Here is a 12,886-nt window from a genome sequence, read left to right on the forward strand (position 1 = left end):
AACTTTGGGGAAGTTCAAGAAGTGGTCAACTGTGACGGAACGCATCCTCGCTCTTTGATTTATGTCTTTTGACGTAAGAAAAGTTACATTTTACCAAACTGTGTCTGCCTCCAGCGATTTCTTCAGAACCCATTAGAATTGTAAATCATGAAGAAAGTTAATAAGTTATAATGTTGGGAGGGAGGTCCAGACTTTTTTGACTAGCCTAGTCCGAGATTTTCCTCCGACACACCCTAGATTTGAAGTAACCAGACCCTGAAGGGGTTTATTACATTTAATGAAAAAAAGATATTGCTTATACAATCTGGTAATAAATAGAGTGGATGATCAGAGACAGCAGAGCATACACACACACACACACACACACACACACACACACACACACACACACACACACACACAGGTAATACTGCGGCTGAAAGATCCTTCTGGTGTGTTTCTTAATAACTGTAAATGGTGTTTGTCTCGTCACTTTACAAGATGAGATACTGTACATTTACAGGATTTAATGATGTCTGCCTCCTTTAGTTTCTGTTTGCCTTCTTCAGAAAGCTGAACTGGTGAATCCTCAGACAGTGAAGTGGAAATCCTGTGAGTATTTTTTTGCAGAAATATTGTGTTTTTACTCTATTTTTAAATGAAAAAATATCAGAAAAAGACATCTTTTAAAATGATGTCTGATAAAATAATGTCTGTTGAGAGTTTTTCATGCAGATTTTGCTGCGGTCACTTGTTCTGCTTTCTGAGTTCATGGTTTCATTTATCATTCATCACCGCATGATGAAAAAGTATTTTACAGATCACATGCTGTTAAAAGAAGTGAGAATATAAACCCACTAGGTTTAACTGCAAGTCATTAAAAATGTAGACTTGACTTTGTATTGACTGTTAAAATAAATAACATGTATTCAGGCTTTTGCCTTATTTTATCCACATTAAAAAAGGAAATCATCAGATTAATGATTAATAACAAGTATTCTTGTTAATTAAATCGACTTTCTTTCTTATTATTTTGCCATATTTTTTTTATAACCCTTTAGAAACTTTGAAAATAATCATTTGAACTGATAAATCTGAGTCTTTTTTGTTTATTAAATTAGTGTTCTTTAATTACTTTTTTGCCATATTTGATACACCTGTTCTTTGTTTAATAAATCATTTTTTTAATGTTTCTTTTGCACTAAATTCTTATTTATTTTTGTAAAGCACTAGGTGTGGGAATCACCAGGCTCCCCACGATACGATACTATTGCGATACTTAAGCCACAATACGATAGTATTGCGATTCTACGATATGCTAAATATTGCCATACGATATATTGCAATATTGCAAATCACATGGGGCATATCCATGTCTGTCTTCCCTTCCTGGTTAAAACATGTATTTGCAATATGAATAGTTTATGTAAATAACCCAATGTGTGTTCTTTGAACCTGAAAAGGAGATGGCATTGTTTGTGTTACTTTCATTGCAATTGTATATATGTCTTAACGTAACTTCCTGTTTTATATACGACCGTCTTTCGTGGGATATGCTACAGTTTATATAAAAATATATATATATAAAAATAAAAGTTTATATAATAAAATATCGAATCTTGGTATCCGTGTATCGATACAATATCGCCACACACACCATTTGGATCAAATATAAAATTCAGCCGAATTAGTGTTGATACTGCAAGGAGACGTATTGTGTGAAAATAAATGTAAGATGTTGTTTAATTGCTGATATATTTATGATCCACGTCACGTTTTCAGTGTTGGCGGCAGTTCTCCTGTTTGTCTAGAAGTCTTCTCAGCAGGGCTCTATAAGTAGAGAACTACGGCAGATCTGTAATATTTAATGCAGCCGAACCGTGTATTACAATGCCGTTATGTGATGACTTTCAAAGAGAAAAGCAAGAACACTCGGAATAAAGTATTATTTTCTTTTTTTAAAACGTTTTCAGATTTCACATCACATAAACACCATATCCCAGCATGCATTGCGGCTAAACCATCCAATCATCGAGCTGAGGATCTTGCCTATGTCTGTTTCCGGTTCCACATCCACACGCATGGATTAACATCGATTTAATATATTAATGTGGCCTTTGTTTCTGCTAAAAGAGGTGTCGACCAGCTGGGGCAACAAGAAAATCGGCGTAATCGAGTGTGACTATTACAAAGTAAATAATTATGTCGGGGTAGCATTTGCTTGGCATTTCCGGGTATTTCTCCACTGGTTAACATGGGTTAACAATACCGTGTAACTGTCACGTTTGAAGGGACGAAATCGTGACATCTTCACGTCTCCCAGCATGGTAAATCGTCACATGTTCAAGTCTTGCCGTGATATCGGCTTGGCCACGCAAGGTATCGTGATACTATGCTGTATCGATTATTCCCCCCACTCCTTTGAAGCACTAAGGGAAGCACAGAGGCTCAAATTAAATGTCCCTCTGTTCATTAACTATTATAATAATAATAATAATAATAATAATAATAATAATAAATCAACATACATATTAATAATAATACCTATGTTTCTAGGTGTCGTCATGGGAACTGAGAGTGTGAATGAACAGGAACATCTGGAGGATCATCTGGAGGATCATCTGGAGGATCATCGGAAGACACATCTGAAGGACTGTCTTCAGGACACAGACTACGATGTTCTCCTGAACACGGTGCAGAGCGGCCTTCCTCACATCAACTCCTCCCATCACGTGGTCATCGTCGGGGCCGGGGCTGCAGGACTGACGGCTGCAAAGCTGCTGCAGGACGCCGGGCACCAGGTGCACGCTCTAAATACACTTTATATACTATGTATCATGATCTAAGGACTTTAAAATAAGAGTTAAGGAGAAAAAAGTGCTTTATAAAATTATGTATCATGATTTAAAGGCTCTAAAATGAAATTTGGGTCGTGAAAATAAATGGCTTTTAAAACAAGGTGCATGCTCCAAATATACCTTTTAAACTATTTTTCATGACTTAAAGAATCTAGGATTTAACCTGTTAAGCCCGGGACAACATCTTGCAAGAAACAGCGTCTCAGGGCTTTTAAACATTTAAAAAACTATGAATGTGTCATACCCACTTAACGGGAAGAAACTCAGCTAACTGACGATATGAACCATTTTTAACGAAATAAAAACACAAATCTAACACCGAGCCTCTGAATTAGCACTAAGTGAAAGAGTGCTAACGCACTTAGCACATAACTCACTGTATAAATATTGTATACTTCACCGGATCTGCACAAACTACATATCATATGAAAGCTGAGATTCTACGGATTCCAATGGTATAAGTAGCATCACTGCCGCGACCAAATCTCGTGGCAGCGAAAGCCAGGAAAGACAACACACAACTTCACTTAATACGTCTTACCTTTGCTGTTGTTCTAATCAAAAGTTGTGTTCAAGGGCATTACAACGCATATAAACGCTGCTGAAGGTTAATCCAATCTCTCTGTGTCACTTTGAAATGATTACTAATAATCCATCATAACATTTATGTCAATAACCGGAGTTTTCATATATAGCTGCTATGAGAAACACGAGAGTGTATTAGAGTTTCCGGTTTTGGGCATGATGGCTGCGCTGCACCAATGGTAATGTTTAGATGAATTTAGGAAGTTCCCCTCGATTCTATTGGCTCTAACGTTTCAAAAGAGATGTCAATAATCAAAATCGACCAATGGTTTCCAGAGATATGGCAAATAAACCCAAATCCACCCAAATGACCCCAGAGGTGTTTTCTTTTTCTAAACCTCTCTAAAAAGGTCAAATGTCACTTGTTTTGCATCAATCTTGATACAGGGTACTTATCATATGTTTTAGTGTGGATTCATAAAGCTATACACTATAATTTACATTTGTGTACTATGTTCAATCTGAATGTACTTTGAAATAAAAACATCTATATTGATTCTGACTTGTCTACATCCAACTCACAGGTTTATCATTACTTTGAGAAAAAAGATTCTGGGAATGTCCTATTTGAGCCTGAAAACTGAAAAACAGGCTCAGGGCTTAACAGGTTAAGAAGAAAAAAAGTGCAAATTCTCAACATCTAAAGGCTCTAAAATAAAACGAGATTAATTAAATATACTTTATAAATCTATTTCTCATGATCTAAAGACTCTAAAATAAGATTTAATCAATTACATTTGCTTTAAAAAACAATTGATCATGATTTGAAGCTTTTCTTGTCAGATGCACAAGGAAACCCCCAAGGCTCCTTAAAGGATGCAACACACTGAAGACTGAATAAAGACTTAATTTAAAGGTTGTTTTTTGGGGGAAATCACACATTTAATGACTTTATTTTTATATGTACAAGGTAACCATAGTAGAGTCCAGTGAGCGTGTTGGAGGCCGGGTGCATACCCACAGGAACGAGGAGGAGGGATGGTTCGCTGAGCTTGGAGCCATGAGGATCCCCAGCTTTCACCGGTGAGTTCAGACAAGACAAGTTTGAAGAAATAAATCGTATTCGCCTTAAAGGTCTCCTATTAAGGTGAATATTATAGGTCTCAGATATATCAAAATGTATTAAAAACATGTCTCTGAAGTGTTTTGCTCAAAATACCAAACAAATCACCCATTCTAGCCTCAAACCCCTCTATTTCAGCTGTTACTAAAGTGCTGATTCTGGGTCTGTAGATTTAAAATCAAAACCACATCAAGCATTATTTCTGAAACAGTATGGAGCTCAAACTATTTCTCTCTCTCAGGTTTACCACAAGGTGAGTTCCTTTTTATTTCCTGCTTCTTTACACATGCTCTCTCCAGTACAGGTTAGCTCTGAGTGTTAGCAATGCTAATGTAAACACAGCCGCATATTACTTCCAGAATACGTCTCATTGTTTCTGACAGCAACTTTTCTGATTGGCCCGTGGGTATAAAGCCTGCCCACATTTTAGTAATGTCGTCATGACGCAGCAAATCTGGATCAGCTCCGTTGTTCTCGCTTTTTAGAGATGTGGGTACGGAGGAAAAGAGAGAAGGTTTTATTCTCTGACACTTTGTGAGTCTCCTGACACACCGGGGACACACCGGGGACACACCGGGGTCACACCGGGGACACACCGGGGTCACACCGGGGTCACACCGGGGACACACCGTGGACACACCGGGGACACACCGGTGGACACACCGGTGGACACATTTATGAATAAAAGACATTAAAAAGTGCATTTTAACATTAAATCTGAAAAATGTAAATGCGTCTGTTGGCAGCATCGTCCTCTGGTTTGCTAAAGAACTGGGGGTGAAGCTGAATCCATTCGTCATGGAGGACCTGAACACGTTCTACCTGGTGAATGGGCTGCTGAAGAAGACGTACGCTGTGAAGGCTGATCCAAACATCCTGGAGTATAACGTGTCGGAAGAGCGAGAGGGGGAAGTCTGCAGACCAGCTAATGCAGGGAGCTCTGCAGAAGGTACATTGTACATAAACACAATACAATGGAAAAAATACGAGTGCAATTGTATTAAGATATATAAAAGTAAAAAAACAATGGTAATAATAATGATAACAATTTCAATAATTTACCCAATATCCAAAAAAGAGAATATTCAATATTGAATAATTGCTACACAGATTGATTTTTAATTTATTATTGCTTTGTATTTCTCCTCACCCACAATATGCAGACAAATAACAAATAACAGCTGAGATGTTAATTATGTTCTCTCTAGGTGAAAGATGAAGTGGAGGCACATGGCTGGAAAACTGCGCTACAGAAGTACGACCACTACTCTGTGAAGGTAAATGTAATTCACCCAAAAATGTACAGTATTTCATGTACTTCACACGTTTTACGAGGGTAGGACAATTCAATTGTGTTTAGCTGTCAGACAGAATATGTAATGACTATATTGTAGAAACCCTCCCTGTGTTGTTTCCCAGGAGTATCTGAAGGCAGAAGGTGGCGTGAGTCTGGAGGCGATTAGGATGATCGGAGACTTACTGAACGAACAGAGCCTGATGCACCTCGCTCTGACCGAGATGATGTACCTCGAGAGCGACATCAACGACAACACCACGTAACGTTTTACTGTTTCCTGAATTCATTTACGGGTTAGAGCAGTGCAACATCCATCCAACCATCCATCTTCTCCCGCTTATCCGTAGTCGGGTCACGGAGGTAGCAGTTCCAACAGAGAGCCCCAAACTGTACTTTCCCTGGCCATATCAACCAGCTCTGACTGGGGGTACCCAAGGCGCTCCCAAGCCAGCGAAGAGATATAATCCCTCCACCTGGTCCTAGGTCTACCCCTCAGTCTCCTCCCAGCTGGACGTGCCTGGAACACCTCCCCAGGGAGGCGCCCAGGTGGCATCCTTACTAGGTGCCCGAACCACCTCAACTGGCTCATTTCGATGCGAAGGAGGAGCGGTTCAACTCCGAGTCCCGCCCGGATGACTGAACTTCTCACCTTATCCCTAAGAGAGACGCCAGCCACCCGGCGGAGAAAACCCATCTCGGCTGCTTGTAGGATTACAACTACTTGGAGTGGACAGTCCATCGGTTTCCTGCTGAGAACCATGGCCTCAGATATGGAGGTGTTGATCCTCATCCCAGCCGCTTCACGCTGGGTTGCGAACCAATCCAGTGAGAGCTGAAGGTCACAGACCGATGAAGCCTTTAGAACCACATCATCTGCAAATAGCAGTGGTTCAATCCTTAGTCCACCGAACTGCAGACCCCCTCCCCCATGACTACGCCTCGAAATTCTATCCATGTATATTACAAACAGGATTGGTGACAAAGCGCAGCCCTGGCGGATGCCAACCCTCACCTTAAATGGGTCCGACTTACTGCAGAGGACCCGGAAACACAGCTCTCGCTTTGGGAGTACAGAGATTGGATGGCCCTGAGTAGAGACCCCCTCACCCCATACTCCTGCAGCACCTCCCACAGTAACTCCCTGAGAACCCGGTCATACGCCTTCTCCAAGTCTACAAAACACATGTAGACGGGATAAGCATACTCCCAGGCCCCCTCCAGGATCCTTGCGAGAGGAAAAAGCAGATCCGTTGTTCCACGACCAGGACGGAAGGTCTTTGCCACAGTGGAGTTGTTTGACAACCTCAGTGACCTCCCACAGGGAGATTGGCGTTGATCCCCCGTCAAACTCCAGCTCTGCCTCTACCATAGAGGGCGGAGTTGTCGGGTTCAGGAGTTCCTCAAAGTGTTCCTTCCAACGCTCTAACACTCCATCAGTTGAGGTCAATAACGTCCCATCCTTACTGTACACAGCTTGGATGGTTCCCTGCTTCCCTCTCCTGATGTGTCGGACAGTTTTCCAGAACAACTTTGGTGCCGCCCGCAAGTCCTTTTCCATGTCTTCTTTGAACTTCTCCCACACCCGCTGCTTTGCATTGGCCACGGCCGTTTGGGCTTACCAGGTCTGTCCAGAGACTTCCCCCCCCCACTCGACCCAACTCACCACCAGATGGTGATCAATTGACAACTCCACCCCTCTCTTTACCCGAGTGTCCAAAACATACGGCCTCAGGTCCGATGATACGATAACGAAATCGATCATGGACCTTCTGCCTAGGGTGCTCTGGTACCACGTACACTTATGAGCATCCTTATGTTCGAACATGGTGTTTTTTATGGCCAATCCATGACTAGCACAGAAGTCCAGTAACAAACCACCACTCCGGTTCAGATCAGGGGGGCCGTTCCTCCCAATCACGCCCCTCCAAGTGTCTCCATCATTGCCCACATGTGCGTTGAAGTCTCCCAGCAAGACTAAGGAGTCCCCTTCAGGAGCCCCATACAGGACTCTTTCCAGGGTCTCCAAGAAGGCCGTATACTCTGAACTGCTGTTGGGTGCATAAGCACACACAACAGTCAGAGTTTTCCCCCCCATAACCCGCAGGCGTAGGGTTATGGGTTAGGGTTACCCTCTCGTCCACTGGGGTAAAATCCAACAAAAAAGCACCCAACCGGGGGCTTGTGAGTATCCCAACACCCGCCCGGCGCCTCACACCTCGGGCAACTCCGGAGAAGAATAGAGTCCAACCCCTATCCAGAAGTAAGGTTCCAGAGCCGACGCTGTGCGTAGAGGTGAGCCCAACCAGATCCAACTGGTAACGCTCCACCTCCCGCACAAGCTCCGGCTCCTTCCCCCCCAGAGAGGTGACGTTTCACGTCCCCAAAGCCAGCTTCTGTCGCCCGGGTCTGGTCCGTCGAGACCCTCTGCTTTCACTGCCACCCTTCTGGCAGCGCACCCGACCCCATCGCTGTTTCCCGTAGGTGGTGGGCCCGCGGGACGGAGAAGCGGAGGTGTTGCCCACGTTGCCTTTTCGGGCTGTGCCCGGCCGGGCTCCGTGCTAAGACCTGCCACTAGACGCGTCCTCCTTCTGGGCCTGGCTCCAGAAGGGTACCCCGGGCTTCCTCCGGGCCGGGTATCCTCACTTTGTGTGTCATCTTTCATGAGGTCTTTTGAACCAATCTTAGTCTGACCCTTTGCCTGAGACCAATTTGCCATGGGAGACCCTACTAGGAACACAAGGTTCCAGACAACACAGCCCCCAGGTTCATCATCGGTGGTGACGTGAAGTCATGTGACCGTGCTGTAGTTCCTTTATAGCCCTACATTAGCCACCTTTAGCTTAGCGGTGGTAATGTGAAGTCATGTGACCGTGCTGCAGTTTTTTTATAGCCCAACATTATCTTTTTACTTACTTACTTACTGGAGGTCCAGACTTAATCAACATGTGTTTAATTGCCTATCCAACGGCACTCATATATAGATACCTGGAGGGCATCTATCACATATTACTTACATGTGTGGCTGATACAAGGAGACTAAAAATGTTTTCTCTTACAGGTACTATGAGGTGACGGGCGGGTCTGATCTGCTAACTGATGCTTTCCTCAATGTCCTCCACGTCCCAATCCTCCTCAACTCTAAGGTCAAACGTATCCGCCAATCAGAGCGAGGGGTCATCGTGTCCTATCAGACCGATCGAGAACTTCCTCTTACTGACCTTCATGCTGACGTGGTCCTGGTGACCACCACGGCCAAAGCTGCCCTTTTCCTGGACTTTGATCCGCCTCTGTCCATTACAAAGATGGAAGTCCTGAGGGCCGTCCACTACGAAAGCTCCACTAAGATCATCCTCACTTTTAAAGAGAAGTTCTGGTTGGAGGACGGCATCCAAGGCGGGAAGAGCATCACCAACGGTCCTTCTCGGTTCATCTACTACCCGAGTCACAGTTTCCCGAACAATAAGACCATCGGGGTTCTGCTGGCTTCCTACACCTGGTCCGACGACTCCCTCCTCTTCCTGGGAGCGAGCGACGAAGACCTCAAGGTCTGTAAAGTGTCCCGATAAACATTCCTGTTTGTCATCTTGCAATATACTTATTTATATAAATAGTTATCACCGCAATAAACCGTATTAGTATAGTTTATAAAAAAACACAATGAAATAAGTCGTAAAAACTCAATAAATAATACATTATGTTTGGAAAAAAAGTCACAATATAAATTGTTAAAAAAAAGTATATTGTCAGCGTAATTATTTTTTTATATTATTTATCGAAATAGTTATATATTCTATTGACATGTATATAGACTTTTTGCACTACTTTTTATTTTGTGTTTTATTATAAATGTTGCATTGTTGGAGGAGCTCAGGTCAGAATAATTGTATTGTAATTTCTACACTGCAGCTTTGAGCATATGACAATAAAACCTTTGAATCTTTGAAAAAGGAGCTGGCGCTGAGAGACTTGGAGCAGATCCACGGGAAGAAAGTGTGGTCTCTTTGCACCGGGGTGGTGGTGAAGAAGTGGAGCGCCGATCCTCACAGCCGGGGCGCCTTTGCTATCTTCACTCCCTACCAGCATATAGACTACTACGCCGAGGAGCTGTTCAGAAAGGAAGACAGGGTGCACTTTGCCGGGGAACACACCGCCTTCCCTCATGCCTGGATCGAGACGGCCATGAAGTCCGCGATCAGGGCGGCTACAAATATTAACAAAGAGGCAGCGAAAACTCAACAGCAGGATGAGGTGTAGCATCTTAAATCCTGCAAAGTTTTAGATGAGTGATGCAATAGCAGAAAAAACTAAAGTAAGAGTAGAAGTACTCAGATCTTGTACTTGAGCAAAAGTAGAAGTACTCAGATCTTGTACTTACCGTAGTTAAAGTAGAAGTACCAGAGTGTAGGAATACTCTGTTACAGTAAAAGTCCTGCATTCAAAATGTTCCTCGAGTGAAAGTAGAAAAGTATTCTCATCAAAATATAGTGAAAGTAGCGACAGTAAAAGTAGTCGTTGTGTAGATTGATCCATTTCAGAATAATATATATGATATGTTTTATAATGATTGATCATGAAAGTGTTCTCAAAGCTTGTAAAGGTGCAGCTAGTTTGAAGGACTTTGTATACTGCAGGGTAGCTTGTGAATTAAAAAATAAATTGTACTTAGGTACAGTACTTTGTTACTTAGTACACCACTAATAACTAATTATATCCTTTAATTCAACAGTCATTTTAACAGTTTGAAATACAGGTACAATCATAAGATAATATGGAGATATTATAGAGGACATTTGCGAATTGAAGAGAGTTTGTATATTATGCAGTAACTAGCTGAAAACACTTAACAAACCAAAAAACCTTAAAACAAATCTGAATCTAACAAAATGATCCCAAAGCATGAATTATGTGTCTTCACTCTTAACATCAGTAACAAATGTGTAAGATATAATAAATATGGTGCAAGGATGTCATATTTCTATGTTTGACCCTGAAGGCTGGTTTCCTGTACAAAAAGCCTATGGGATTTCTCCATGTGATTTTTGATTATTAAAGAAATTACAAACAAACGTTTATGATTCTTGGTTTTGTTCAGCAGGGTAATCTCCACATATTAACACCACCAAGTGAAAAGCTGTGACCGTGCTGTAATTCCTTTATAGCCTAACGTTATCTTTATTTCTGTTTGTTATTTGTTGTGTAACATTTCATATAATCAATCAAATCATATACATAGATTATGTGTTATAGTCTGATTGCCCTTTACTCGGTTAAATTGTAGTTTTAGTCCTATGTGTGTTTAACAGGGACATGTTTGACCTTTCAGGAAGGGCAAATGGTTAAGAACTCATGGGTTTCTTATCATTAAGTGGGTAAGCATCATTAATAGGTTGTTACATTTTAAGAAGTCCTGAGATGCTGTTTCTTGCAAGATGTCCCACCGGCGGGAAAATCGGGCTTTACAGGTTAACAAGGTGGCTGCTAACGTTAGCTTAAAGCTTATTGCAGTGCTGCCGCCACCCTCTCGTCTCCAACGCGGGACGATTACACATAAATCTTCAGCAGGGTGTCACAGTGTTGTCGCCAATCTTATTGTAAAGTTTCACAGCTTTTTTACAGCGGAATCCAGTTTGTTAATGTTCAGTAGCCAACAGCTATCATAGCATAAACTGCTAACCACTAACGTTTGGCTAACTTGCTTGTTAGCTCTGCTCTATATATTACAAACTAACATGACTAGCTAATGTAACAGTGTGTGAACTAAAATAGTTGTTGTATTACTACATCATACATGCTTGGTCCACATCTCTGCTACAATTATTATTTTTAACAAAATTATCATTAGAGTATCTTAATTTTTTTGCATTTCTATCACACTTGGCATAAACTATTTTAGTTCATCAATTAGAACAGGAGAATTAAAATAATGATTTGTGGTAATCAAAAACAATGTATTTAAAGAAACACTTAGCCATGCATGAAATAAGATAGGAAAATAATACGGGTAATTGTTTACTCATGTTATGCCTTAGAAGTGTAGTGATACAAACATGAATTAAAATTAGACTTGGTTTTGATCAAAAACAAGTTAATTGAGGAATACCTGGAATCCTGGAAGTAATTTATTGCAAAGATATTTACAATTAAAACTAATTCGGGTCACTTTTGAAGCATGTTGGTTGTATGTTGTGTAACAAAGGGTTACCATGACAGCTGTGATGTTCACTCTTTTGACAGAGCACCAGTGGACAGTGAAGACTATGGAAGAGAAGATGTGATGGCTTTGTGTGGAAAGCTGCTGACGCCAGCCTGTGTCCCTCTCATCAGTCTCTCCAAGCAGCACCCAGCTATTATTCCATCTTGCAGATGAAAATACTTTGATATGTGAGTAATAACTAACTTGTGTCTAACATAATATTGAATATCAGTGTTTCCCCTAGGTTTACTGCTGATATATTCTTTAAATCCTCTGGAGCAGAGAGAGGAGCTGTGGATTCTTGTTATTGATTAATGCATCAGTGTTTCTTAGGGTCAAAAACATTAAACTCAACTTAAAATGAAAGCGTTTAGTTTATTTAATAAAAGAGCTCATGTTCAATGTGAAAAGTGACTGTAGATATAGATGAGTTGCAATTTGGTGCTATATATTTAAAAAAAATTATAATTAAAAAAGATATGTATAATTTTTTTTTTAAACACCTTGAATTTCAGGGGGGGGCGCGGAGCTCGTTGGCGGGGCGCAGCTCCCCTCCAAGACAATGCTAGGGGAAGCAATGAACGTGGTTTAGTAAAGTATTTAAAAATACCCCACATTGTACATGTACAGGACAATCAGACCTTGTTCAACAAAGATCATCAGACAATTGTTTTGTCTTTGAGGTACAGCCGCAGCAGAGAGTCTGAGTTTGAAGAAAACCCTACAATTTTATTTAGTGTTGTTTAATCAATCAATATTTACTGGTCTTACATTTCCTTACCTGAAGATGAAATATAGATTCAGCGATATGTACCATTTAAGGAAATAGACTGTTAGTGGTATTGACCGAAGCTCTGCAGCTGTAGCTAGGCTAATGAAAACTCAAGTGCTCAATTGGTTGGTTTTTCTTT

At 41.3% G+C, this 12,886-nt stretch overlaps 1 pseudogene; it reads left to right on the top strand.

Annotated features, from left to right (window-relative positions):
* Positions 1–248: 248 nt before the first annotated feature.
* On the top strand, positions 249–11,039 carry LOC117463573 (L-amino-acid oxidase-like; annotated as a pseudogene).
* The last annotated feature ends 1,847 nt before the right edge of the window (positions 11,040–12,886 follow it).

The sequence above is a fragment of the Pseudochaenichthys georgianus genome, chromosome 18, assembly GCF_902827115.2.
Source record: "Pseudochaenichthys georgianus chromosome 18, fPseGeo1.2, whole genome shotgun sequence".
Lineage (NCBI taxonomy): Eukaryota > Metazoa > Chordata > Actinopteri > Perciformes > Channichthyidae > Pseudochaenichthys > Pseudochaenichthys georgianus.